Source organism: Macrotis lagotis, chromosome 7 (assembly GCF_037893015.1).
Source record: "Macrotis lagotis isolate mMagLag1 chromosome 7, bilby.v1.9.chrom.fasta, whole genome shotgun sequence".
NCBI lineage: Eukaryota > Metazoa > Chordata > Mammalia > Peramelemorphia > Peramelidae > Macrotis > Macrotis lagotis.
The window spans coordinates 146972307-146985073 of NC_133664.1; the positions used below are offsets into that span (position 1 = coordinate 146972307).

The 12767-nt window shown below is 33.5% G+C and overlaps 1 pseudogene; it reads right to left on the reverse strand.

Annotated features, from left to right (window-relative positions):
- Positions 1–9615: 9615 nt before the first annotated feature.
- On the reverse strand, positions 9616–12356 carry LOC141494170 (inosine-5'-monophosphate dehydrogenase 2 pseudogene; annotated as a pseudogene).
- Between the last annotated feature and the right edge of the window lie 411 nt (positions 12357–12767).

The following is a 12767-nucleotide window of genomic DNA, read 5'->3' on the forward strand; positions in this document are numbered from 1 at the left end:
ATGTTTTTTGAAATGAGTTTTTGCAGTGATATGGAAGGGGGAAAGTGAGGGGGGGAATGAGGGAACCTTCAATCTCATAAGAAATGGCTCAGAGTGGAAAAAGCGAACACACTCACTATGGTATAGACATCTAGAGTAAAAAGGAGAGAGGGGGGGACAGGGGGAAGGGGGGGATGTGGGTGATAGAGGAGATGGTAGATCGTAAGAGAGAATAGTCAGCTATAACACATTTTCTATTTTTACTTTTTACAAGGTGCTGGGATTGGGTGACCTGTCCTGGACCATGGGGCCAGGTGGCAGCTGGGTCTCTGGGGTGATATGGAGGCTTGGGGCCTCTTAGCCCCAGGGCTGGTGCTCAGTCCACTGTACCACTCAACTACCTGACAGCACATTTTAGAAGAGGGACTGAGCAAAAGGAAAGAGAAAATATAATATATGGTAATGAGGAGGAAAAAATGGAGGGAATTACAATCAGCAACAGCAACTGTGGAATAATATGGAAGTAACTTCTGTGATGGCCTTGTGATAAAGAATGTGATCTACCCAAGACAGAGCTGATGTCATCAAAACACAGACTGAAACACATTTTTTCTCTTTCTTTTACTTTATTTCTCATGTGGTTCTATATTTTTTTGGGGGTGGGGGTATTATATTTACACTTATGAATATTTTAGTAATGAATGAATAAAGTGATATTAACAAAAAAAAGAAACAAGAAGGGATGGGAATTTAGGGGAGCATGGAAGGATTTGCATGAACTGATGCTGAGCGAGATGATATGAACTAGAAAAACATTGTACACTCCAAGAGCAACATGGGGGTGATCATCATCCTTGATGGACTTGTTTATTCTATCAGTGCAACAATCAGGGACAATTTGGGGCTTTCTGGAGAGCACCATCTGTATCCAGAGAAAGAATTGTGGAGTTTGAACAAAGACCAGAGACTTATTTTCAATTTCAGGAAAAGAAACCTGTTATCTTATGTAATTTTGCTTTATCTTATACTTTATTTTGCTTCCTTAAGGATATGATTTCTCTCTCATCACATTCAACTTAGATCAATGCATACCATGAAAACAATGTAAAGATTAACAGACTGCCTTCCTTGAGGGGTGGGAGGAGGGAAGCAAGAATGGGGCAAATTTGTAAAATTCAAAATAAATAAGATCTTTCATTGGGAAAAAAAGAACAATTTTGAGTAACTGTCATTTTGACTATTATAAGTATTCAAATAAACCTCAAAAGACAAATGAAGGAAGATGTTATTTGCTTCTGAGAATGTATAGAACACACACATGCAAAAACATATGTATATATATATATAGATATATCTATATCTATATCTATATCTATATCTATATATATATATATATATATATATATATATATACATTTTTCATTCATCCAAATATATTTGTGTGAATTGAGAGCAATCCCTAGGGCAGGTGAAGAGAAGGGAAAAAGAAAAAATGATATGATAATTTCATTATACATATACTTAAAAGAAATAATAAGTAGTATGCAATGTATTTGAAGTTACATTTACAATCATCATTTTTCCCTATTCATGTATGTTATGGAAATTGTTATTTAATTTATATAGTACAGAATAAAATAAAATTTAAAAAATAAAACAAAGCATTCCAAATGTATAAAAACAAAATGTCACAAAAATCCCATTAAGAACTATTTATCCACTTTTTTTTAATATAGACATGTGATTTTTTCAGCTCCCGCTGTGAAAACTCTCTTATCAATATAGATGTGGAATTTCTTTATACTTTGCAATCTTAGATTATTGCCCAAACTTTGAAGATGGAAGGTAACTCACCTGCACATGATCTAATAGAATTTATCAGAGACAGACTTTAAACCTGGAGTCTTATTGACTTTAGGGCTAGTTTGAGATTAGTTATACCATACTAACTCTAATTGCTTCCTTCTTAATGGCTTATATGGTTTAAAACATCTGCTGACTTCAGAATAAAAATATAAAACTTTTAAAGATCCAAAGTCCTTTATTAACTTTTGTTTTGGTTTTCCAGTTCCATTTAACTTCTTGCCTTCTGCTAAGGAAAAATAATCCTATTTATTTTCATTAATGCCTCAAAATTTATTCTTCTGCTCTATTCTTCTCTACTCCAAGCAAAAATAAAATAAAACAAATAAAAATGCTTCCAAAAATTAGTGACAAGGCAACTTAAAGAACTTTTGTAACAGATTGAATATTAGCTGTGTTACATCACTTGTATGGCACATCACATAACCTCTCTGTCCCTCAGTATCCTTATATATGGAAAAAAAAAGAAAAGGTTGATACAGATGGCCTCTAAAATTTCTTCCCATTTTAAATAAAATTCCATCAAATGCAAAAGATAGAATGATCATAGAATCCTTCAGAAATAAATACCCTATATTCCACATTTTAGGCCAATAAAAGTTACTCTTTGCCCATAAATCTGAAAGATTGTACCATGTGATGAGAAGTACTTTCCAATCCAATGGTTCAGAATCATGGTCAGTCATGCAAAAATATTTAAATCTTATAAAATCCTTTGACTGAAAATAAAATGCATTTCAATAGATTCCTTGCAAAATTGAAAGCTATTTGGGGGGGAGGGAATAGTGGGAAAGGGAGAGGCATTGAAATCCATTATTTCATTGCTATGGGGCACTTAGGGAGAGGAAAGCCCTTTAGCCAGTGGGATCCAAGTAGTTTCTAGGGGGCATATGATTTCATACATATCTTCTTAGCCAGTCCCAAGTTGGAAATTATTTATGAGTTGACTAGTGTTAGTCCATGGCTAGGAGGTAGAATGGGGTTGGAGATAAGGCACAACTGTGAATATGGGGATCAAGATTAGTATTACAATCAGTATTCTTTTTTGCGATTCAATATCAGGACTGGCTATGAAATTGGAATGATAGATTAAGTTCATTATAGAGTCTTGGAGGTAGCTTTCAGGACTTAGCAGACCAACATTCCCTTTTCTACCTTAATTCTCCCCCCATAAGACTTGAGTCTTTTATTAATTTTTGCTCCAAAAGACAAATTAAGGCTTATTTCAGGGGATGTCTGGAAATAGGTACCTTGTAAAACAAGTGGCAGCATTAAATCACCCACTTTTTTTATAAATGCTTGCAAACACCAGGCTTTTTTCAGTTTCAAGAACAAAAATGTCTGAAACACATTCAGTCCTATCTTTCTTGTCCTTTGTAAGGATTATGAGTAGGGTTTTCTTCCCATCCAGACATTATCAAGTGCACACATTACGTATAGTGTCTGTACTCTGATTTGTCATTCAACAATAAGTTTCATGTTCATCTGTTTACATAGGTGTTTATCTCTTGTCCAAAAGTGTCCTCTTAGGTGTTTACAAATACTTAATCATAATTTATAGTATCATTTATTTAAAAATAAGTGTCAGTAATATCATTTATTTTTATTTAATTATATATTAATATTATTATTTTATAATTCAATACATATGTCTTTTATCACAGAAGACATATTGAATGTGTCTGTCTGGTAGACGATCTTAACTGGGGTTTATTTTGGGGGTAGGACTTATATTGTTGGCACCCTGAAAAAAATCATGCTAGGGTTTAATTTTGAGGAAATATGTTAACTTCCTCTCTTTTATATTTGCTAAGTTTAGCATTAGAAAAGAAGCTAGATGGAATATTATTCCATATGTTTACCACAATGATTCACACCTAATAGTCACTAGATGAATTCTTTCTCAGTCATTCATTTTCATTCATTGTTAACCCAAATTTAACTCTATCTACTAAGTCATGGTCTCTTATTTTGATACTACTAAAAATTTCGAGAATGAGTAGGGCTATGGCCTTGGAGCCAAGAAAACCTGACTTCAATTTAGGCTTTTAATATATTTACTAGTTGTGTGACCTTGGACAGAATTCTTGAATTTTCAGCAGCCAAGAAATCCTCTAAGAGTATAAGGTACAGATAAATGTCCTGTGAAATTATTGAAGGGAGTTTTATATTCCATATCTTTTTCTATATCAACAAAACAACAGCTCCAACTTCTATCCCTAGCTTAAACAGAAATAATATAGGAATAATTACGATAGTGGAATTGGAAGTCAGACCCTGCCTCAAACACTTACTTAACTACGTATTCTTGGTAAAGTCACTTCATTTATATGGACATCAATTTCTTCATTTTTTTTAAAAGATAGCTGGCAAATCAGAGGAAAGGGTGCTGGATTAGATATTCAAAGAACAGAGTTTAACTGTACTCTCAGAAACTTATGTGTGTAAATCAGGAAAAGTCACTTTCTCTCTGACTTAATTTAAGATAAGTAATGGTCTTTATCTTTTAGAGCTGTTGTGAGGTTAAAATAAAGTTCCCAAAATATTTTATAAAATTTAAGTTGTTATATAAATGCTAACTGATAGGAATAATAATAATAATTATAGTAATGTCTACCACTGATTGGATTGCTCAAATGGGATCATACAAAGTGTTTTGTCAACTTTAAAGACTAATTCTTGTTGATATCATAAGATTCCACTGCTATAGAGAAATCTAATTGATGATACTCCCTCTGTCAATATAGTGTCAGTAGGTCTGCAACTTAAAGTCTAGGAAAATTTCTTGAGAGCACTGAAAGTTAAGTGAGTTGTCCAAGGTATAGGATACGTGAAATGAACCCAAAATTTCCTGATGCTGAGGTTAGCACTCTGCTATAATATTTATCATTTTTATCATTTTTCTTTCATTAATGTCATTGTCAAATTAGTTCTTAATCTTATTCTTTTGTTCTTTAGTGGAATTCAAATAGAAATAGTCTTGGGAACCTTTTGTTATTATTAATTTATATTCAATATTGTGTGAATTGTTATATGATTAATAAAATACATGTGTCATGAAGTTGAATAAAAATATTAGAATGGGAACTCAACCTTTACCATCTCATTGCAATCTTTCTCAATATAACATAGAAGGAAACAGGATAAAGGTTTGATATGTACCTTATCCTGTTATCATATGATTTTCATCTCTTTGGCCCAGTTCTCTATAGTTTGAAAGATTTTTTTTTCCTTTTTCTCGGAAACTTGAAATTTTTGAGCAATTGAGACAGCAATATCCAATAAAATAATTTTGAAGTTTTTATGAATTGACAATATATCTGAATAATGGTGGATAATACTTCACTCGTTGATAATCAATCCCTCAGTCAAGAACTATTTATCAAGCAACAAGTATGTAGCAGGCACTGTTTTAGGTGGAAGGGAGATAAACTGAAAAAATTAAAAGAAATGATCATTATTCGCACTAAACATATTCTGATTGAAGAAAATAGTAAGTTTTCAAAATGGTCATTGGCATATTATTATCACTGTTTTGATGAGATTATTTTATCTTAACCTTAATAATAATAAAAATAATAATTAGGAATAGAATAATTCCTCTACTTTCATGAAGATGATGCTTATATTTGACTGTATTCTTTTGTTGCTTTTTGCCCTTGTAAAAAAACAAGTTGTTCTTGCAGACACATCTGCCCACTTATTTACTTTTCCATGATTGTAATGTATATCAGTCGTAACAGAAAGAATATCTTTTCAAAGTGACTTCAGACATGAGATGTTGCTGGATTTTGAAAAGGAAGTTAGACATAAGAAACAACCTCTTTGTGATTTGGAAACTTCAAGATGACAAAGAAATGAAACACATCCTATCTTACTTTTAAATATAGGTGAGACTAAAGTGACTCATCCGTGCCATATGAAACAATAGTGAATGGAGGATCATGCATTCGCAAATCTCCTTCAAACCCAAATCATATTTTTATTCAATATCCTCAATTTCATTTTGTTTTCTTTAAATCAAGTGAGATAAAACATTTATAGCATGCCAGTCTTTTTTGTGTCTTCATTTTTTGTTTGTTTTGAGAAGCAAGGAGGGAGAAATTCCTTTCATTCAAGATTAAACCAACTGTGTTTAAATAATTTCCTGCCCACTATCATATCAGCACTTTTGGTTTAAAGAGCAAATGATACTAACTTACTGAGGATGAGAGGTAAACAGGTAAAATAAGGCTTTATGATTTGAAAAATACTTTAAAGAACCTATCCATTTGGAGTTCAGAGCAATGCCATGGAGGCAGATGTTGCAAGTTTTATTATTTTGATTTAGATTTTGATTTATCCTACATTCTCAAAGAAAAGCATGACATCAGGGGAGTGATGCCATGACATTTTCTTGAGTTGGATTTGAGTAAGGGAGGTGCTGTGCTAAGTCAAAAGTCTCATATACTTTTCTGAGGCCATCTGGGTGCAATGACCAGATATGAAATAGGATGACTGGAGATGACCCTGGATGTTAAGCAATCAGAGTTTGATGACTTGCCCATGGTCATACAGCTAGTAAATGGCAAGTATCTGAAGCTGGATTTGAATTTCTGTCTTCCTAACTCCAAGGTAAGTGCAGCATCTATTACCCCTAGGGAAACAGACTCAGGGAGATTAAGTGATCTAGCTGTGGTCACACACCTAGAATCAAACACAGTATTTGAAAAGACCTCTATCTAGGAGCTAGCATGCTTTCTACTATGCCAAATTGCTTCTCAAATTTCTGTGATAATAGATGATTTATATGTCTTTTATTATATTATTATGACATTATATATGATTAATATATTATATATAATTATGATATACTTTATATTAATATGATATTATTATTATTATAAGGTTTATTTGGGTCAGGCACAAAATTTCTGAATATTTTAATCAACAGTTGAAAGTTTAGTGCACACATTTTAAAGGAAATGACTGAATATTTAATCAACTTGAATGCATAATTATAATCAAAGTTGACAGGAAACATCTAGTTTTTAATAAAGGAAACCCTTCCAACTTTATACTTCATAGTCTTTCATTTTTTCAAAATCTTTTTGAAAATTATTTTTGGACGTAATTGACATTTCTCAACAAACCACTCTTTGAAGTACTTTAAAACATTTAAGCAAAACAACTTATAGCATAATAGGATATGCTATATTTAAAATCTTGTACTTTGTCCATTGTTAACAGGAAAGGAAGGATTCTTAGCATTTTAATGTTGGAATTATATAACAACATTGTTAGTTATATCACACTTATTGCCTTTTAGATTAACTTTGTGTTATTATAATATCTTGTATATTGTTGTATTGGTTGATTTTATTTGACATCATTTCATACCAATTTTTCATTATTTCTTTGAAATATTTTAACTTTTCATATCTGACATTTCTTAAGGTGCTGTTTACATTCATTGCCTTCCTATGATACTACTTTTTATAGTATTTTCCAGTCAATGGACAAATAATTATGGCTTTTTGTTATCACAAACAACATGATAATTTGATGTAAAAGCCATTTCTATCAGTAGCAGTGATTATATGCAAAATGCTCTGCTTCAAATATTAAAAATTCAAAATGTCAATTAATATTTTGTTTTCTATGCCCCTTATTTCTTTAAAGGAAATAGACAAAGATGGAACCATATAGCTGGGACTCATAATCCTAACTTTTCATTTCAAAATGAAATTTTTGAAGTCTAATGAAGTGAAGTATTTAATTGAAGTTATGTAGAGAGTTCATAGCAAAAGTAAGACTAGAGTCCAAGGCTTCTCATCTAGTATTTATTCTACTTCATACCACATCAACTTCTCACTTAAACATTGAAAATTTCAAAACCTATTGGTTCTAGGTTCTGCATTTTAAAGCTTTTAATGTCCCATTTGGTGATTTAAGATTATTAGTATGGAAAAAAAATTGCTCTTAATAAATTTTCCAATTCTTTTTCTTTAGTCATTTTTTATAAAACATAATTACCTATTGCCTACCACATTAGCTTTTAAAAGGAGTTAGCATTTCTTAAATCAATGCTTCTGTGCATTTTGTCGAATACATTATGAATATCAAGTGATTTTTATTTGAATTATGGAAAGTTTTATAGTCCAATTTTCATCAAACAATCTTATCCTAGCTTCAAATTCCTTATTTACAGGGTAAAATGAGGCACTGTTTCTTTTTGAATCACTTTAAAGAAATATAACCTAAGGAACTGACATTGCACAAAATGAAGTGTTAAAGGGTCCCAATTCAGTTTTAAAAAAAATAAACATTCCCAGGAGACTAGTTCATTAATTAAGTCCATTTTTTTTGTCCATGCTCTAATGGTTCATGAATACAAAAAAAAAATTAAAACAAAACAAAAATTTTGAACTTTTGGTTTCATGTGGTGTATAGTTATTGTTTATGGGCCCAAACCAGGACTGTTTCACATTAAAATTTTTTTTAAACAACTCTCCTCCCACACCTTTTGTAGTGTATATTTTAACTGAAGACTGGGAAACAATATCATTATTTCAAAATTTCATGAATGGTTCATGAAAAGAAAGGACAGAGAAGATTTTAATTCCCCTTAAGTCATACTATGGAGACAATTTCAATTGGGGAAAAAAAGAGCAAAGATAAATAGCAAATAAGTACTTTGCACTCCTCAATACCATGATTACATGGTCAAGTTCATAATCTTTATGCAAAATTAAATAAGACATTGCCATCATAACATCAATATCATTTTTGTTAATAGCATGATATATATATATATATATATATATATATATATATATATATATATTACTGATTCCTTTATGTGAAATAGCTAATAGTCTCTGAGACTATTTTTCCAAATTAGCTTATGCTACTTCTCTTTATACTTTATATAAACTATCTGAACAGGATTACCCAGTATGCTTTCAAACTCTTCTCATCTTTTCCATATCTATGTTATTGTTCACATTTTTTTTCCTTGCCTGGAAGACATTTTCCTTCCCATTTCCAATCCCCACATCAAAACTCTCCTTGTTAACTGAAATATTTTCTATCCTTTAAGGACAAACTAAGTTCCTTATTTCACACATGAACAATCCCAGAATCCTTGACCAACACCATCCACTTTAGAAGAAATTTCTGTGTTCTTAGAATTCTCAACTTTGTTGAGATTCCTATAATTATTACTTCCCAATTTATATTATAGATAGTTGTATATCTTTAATCACCTCTCATTTACTATATACTCTTTGAGAGCAGAACTAATTTATTTCACTCATCCACCAGAACATTATTTCTAGACATTCATGCTTAATAAATATTTGTTGGATTGAATTGAATTGAGACTTTTATAAAACCATCACCAGAAAACATTTTTTGTTAATTATCTTTTTTAATACTGGATTCAGAACAAATTTTCAAAATTTGAAAACAATGAGCTATAATGAATCTAACAAAGTTCAGAAAATATCAGCTTTTAATTACTGTAAACAATATCATTGCTTTATAAAACTAACAAACATGAGATTCTATAACAGTCTCTTCTAAAATATCTGACAAAATAATCATCCTCTGAAATTTTCCCTGGTCTTGGAACCAAAATTAAGGGTGCAGGGGACAGGAAAAATTCACAGAGAGAAAGACTTTGCCTTGAAATAATTGTTAGATTAATTTTTTCCATATCCAGTTTTGTTTTTTATTGAAAAATCTAAAGAGGGAGAAACAAGAGGCAGTAAAAGCAAACCTGGCCACTCCTCAGAAGAACCACTTCTCATACAAATGGACACTGCTTTCCACTCTTTCCACCTGAGCAGATGATGTCCTCTTCTCAAATTCCAGTTCCCCTTAGTACATCATGGCTCTGACTTGAGTCAGACTCTTGGCACCAATGCTTTGGTAGGATTGCTGGATGCCAGCAAATCAAGTAGTAAACAAACTTGTGGATGGACCCTTTGTCCTGCACTGCTCCTTGAGCCACTTTGATTTTGTCTACTTCACTGATATAACAGTTCTGGCTGCCCAGATTCTTGTCTATGGCATCGAAGACCTTGGTACTTCTTTAGCTGGATCCCATCAGAGAAGAGGTACACACCAGGGGCCTTGGTGGGGGCCACTAACAGAGAGCCCATCATCACTCTGGAAGCTCCAAGGGTGAGAGCTTTGGCGATGTGGCCCACATTCTGGATGCCACCATCAGCAGTGACAGGAACCCCAAAGCAACTAGCATATTTGGAGACCTTGTGCACAGCTGTCCCCTGAGCCTGCCCACATGCCAACACTGCCTGTATAATGCAGATGGAGCTGCTGCCCATGCCAACCCTTGGGGCATCCACTCCATCATCAATGAGATTTTTGGCCTGTGCAGCTGTCACCACCGATAACCTGGAGGTTGCTGAATTTCTCCTTGTTGTACTTGATCATGTTAATTTGGAAAATGAAGTTTCTTTGAGAAGAGTCCAGCATAACTACATGGACACCAGCCTGGGCCAGTAAGTCAAGCCATTACTTGTCCTCCTCATGGGCACCAATGGCTGGCCCACATAAAAGCTGTTTCTTGGTGCCTTTGGAAGCCAGAGGGTTGTCCCAATTCTTCTTCAAGTCTAAGTGGGTCACAATGGGTAACTTCCCTTTCTTGCTTGGCTGCAAGATTTCATTAGCCTCCTTTAGTGTGACTCCTGCAGAAGCCACCACTAGATGCTTCCACTTGATCATGATCTTACCCAGGAAACAGTCATGTCCCTCCTCCTTGAGAAAGTCGACGTCACAAGAAGAGATGATGCCCACTAGGCTGTTGTCCTTCTTGCTGTTATCTGTGATTGGGATTCCATAGAAACCAGGCTTTGCTTTGGCATCAAACACATCTCTCACACTCTATTTTTGGGGCTCAGAACCACTGGATTGGTGATAAAGCCCTGCTCATATTTCTTCACTTTGTGCACTTCATTGGCCTGGGATTCTGGGGTTCAGTTGTAATGGATAAAGCTAATACCTCCTGTTAGCACCATGGCAATGGGCATCCCAGTCCCAGTTACTGTGTCCATGGGGAATGAAACAAGTGAGCTCTTCAGGGTTATCTGCTTGGTAAGTGCTGAAGTTAAGTCTACTTGGTCTGCTATGAAGTCTATGTAGCAAGGGAGGATGAGGAAGTCATTATAGGTTATCCCATCTCTGTAGCTGAAGAGTTGCTGCACCATGAGCCCATCATTCTGGAGTGCAGCCCCTGATGAGTTAGTCTGCGGAGATGGGGAAGGGGTGGGGGTGTGGTGGGGGTGTGGGAGGATGTGGGCCAAGCTGGCCCATCCATCCCATGTGGGATGGATGCTTCTCTACAGAGCATGTTAGATAAAATTAATTGACTTTTATAACTTCAGAGTTAGGGGATGGAAATTGATGGATTTTCATATGTCAAAACCAAGATAAAAAAAAAAAAAACCTCCTAGCTTAAAGAAAGCCAGTTAGATGGTCCAGTGGTTAGAGTACAAGGTATGGAGTTAAGATCTTCCTGATTTGCAATTTCAGACACTAGCTGTGTGACTCTGGGAAAGTCATTTAACCCTGTGTGCCCCAGTTTTCTCACGTATAAAATGAGCTGGAGAAGGAAATGGCAAAACACCCTAGTATCTTTGACAAGAAAACCTCAAATGGGATCATGAAAAGTCAGACATGACTAATAAATGAGTGAACAAAGCAGTAAAGTATAAAGGAAATGATCTGTGTTAGAGGAATCATAAGAGTGGTTGTGACAAATCTAATGTGGGAAATACAGAAAAATTGATAAAAGGTACAAATAGCTAAAGTAATAGAACAAAATACTCAGATTATGTTATTGATTCTGAGGATTTGAATACAGAAATTCTGATACTTTCTTGAGTCATACAATTGGAATTATATTTACATGTTGCTTAAGCTATCTACTCATTTGTTATTTGAATATTGAGAGTAGGAAAAATCCTTTTTTAATCTGCATTTTCTCTGAGTCATTTTGACTATAACCTAAATCTCCTTTGTTGTAACACATTCAGAAACAACAGTTTGAAGCTTGGAGGAACAATACTTTTGTGATATCTTGTAGAACAATAAGAAGAAGAATACTTGACCTGTGAAGTTTCTTAAAAAATTTCAAAGCTCTTTGCTGTTATTATTTTACTTGAGTTTTTCCAATTGAAACCCGTGAATCTAAGTGCATGTAAAGGCTATCTATGACAGATGTGTTTTACCGCTTTGACTATACCTGCAAGTGAGTTAGTTATTATAGATATCATCCTCATTTTGTAGAAGAAAATGATAACTTAGTCATGAAAGTAATGTTGAGATAACTATTTATCTAAGGGATTAAGACTCTTAAAATTTTGAGCAAGGAAAAAGGAAATAATATTATTGCTATAATTATCATTAACTACTGATTCTGCTCCTTCTGCTGCTTCTTCTGCTGTTGTTGCTGCAGTTACAACTGCTGCTACTGCTACTACTACTATATAGCATATGCTTCCAGTCATTCCCTGTCCTATTTCTTGTGTGGAATTTACTTATTTTAAATAATTTCTTAAATTCAGTCTTGTTTTTCACATAACAGCTTTTAAAAATTTATATCTTGGTGAGAATTACCCTACCACTGTAAAATTGAAATAATAACACCTACCTCAAATAATTATTATAAATTATAAGTTATTATAAAAATCAAATCTCTCTCTCTATCTCCCTCTCTACCTCCTTCTCTCCCTCCCCATCCTTTCCCTTTGCTCTTTGAAGTATATAAGTAAGTATGCTTTTTGTTATTATTTTTATTATAATTAAATCTATACTTTTGATACTTCAGTTTTTGAGAATTCTGCATCAGAGGAAATAGTAATTAAATTAATTGGATACCAGCAAATAGATTCATAACTAATTGGGTTGTTTGGCACATT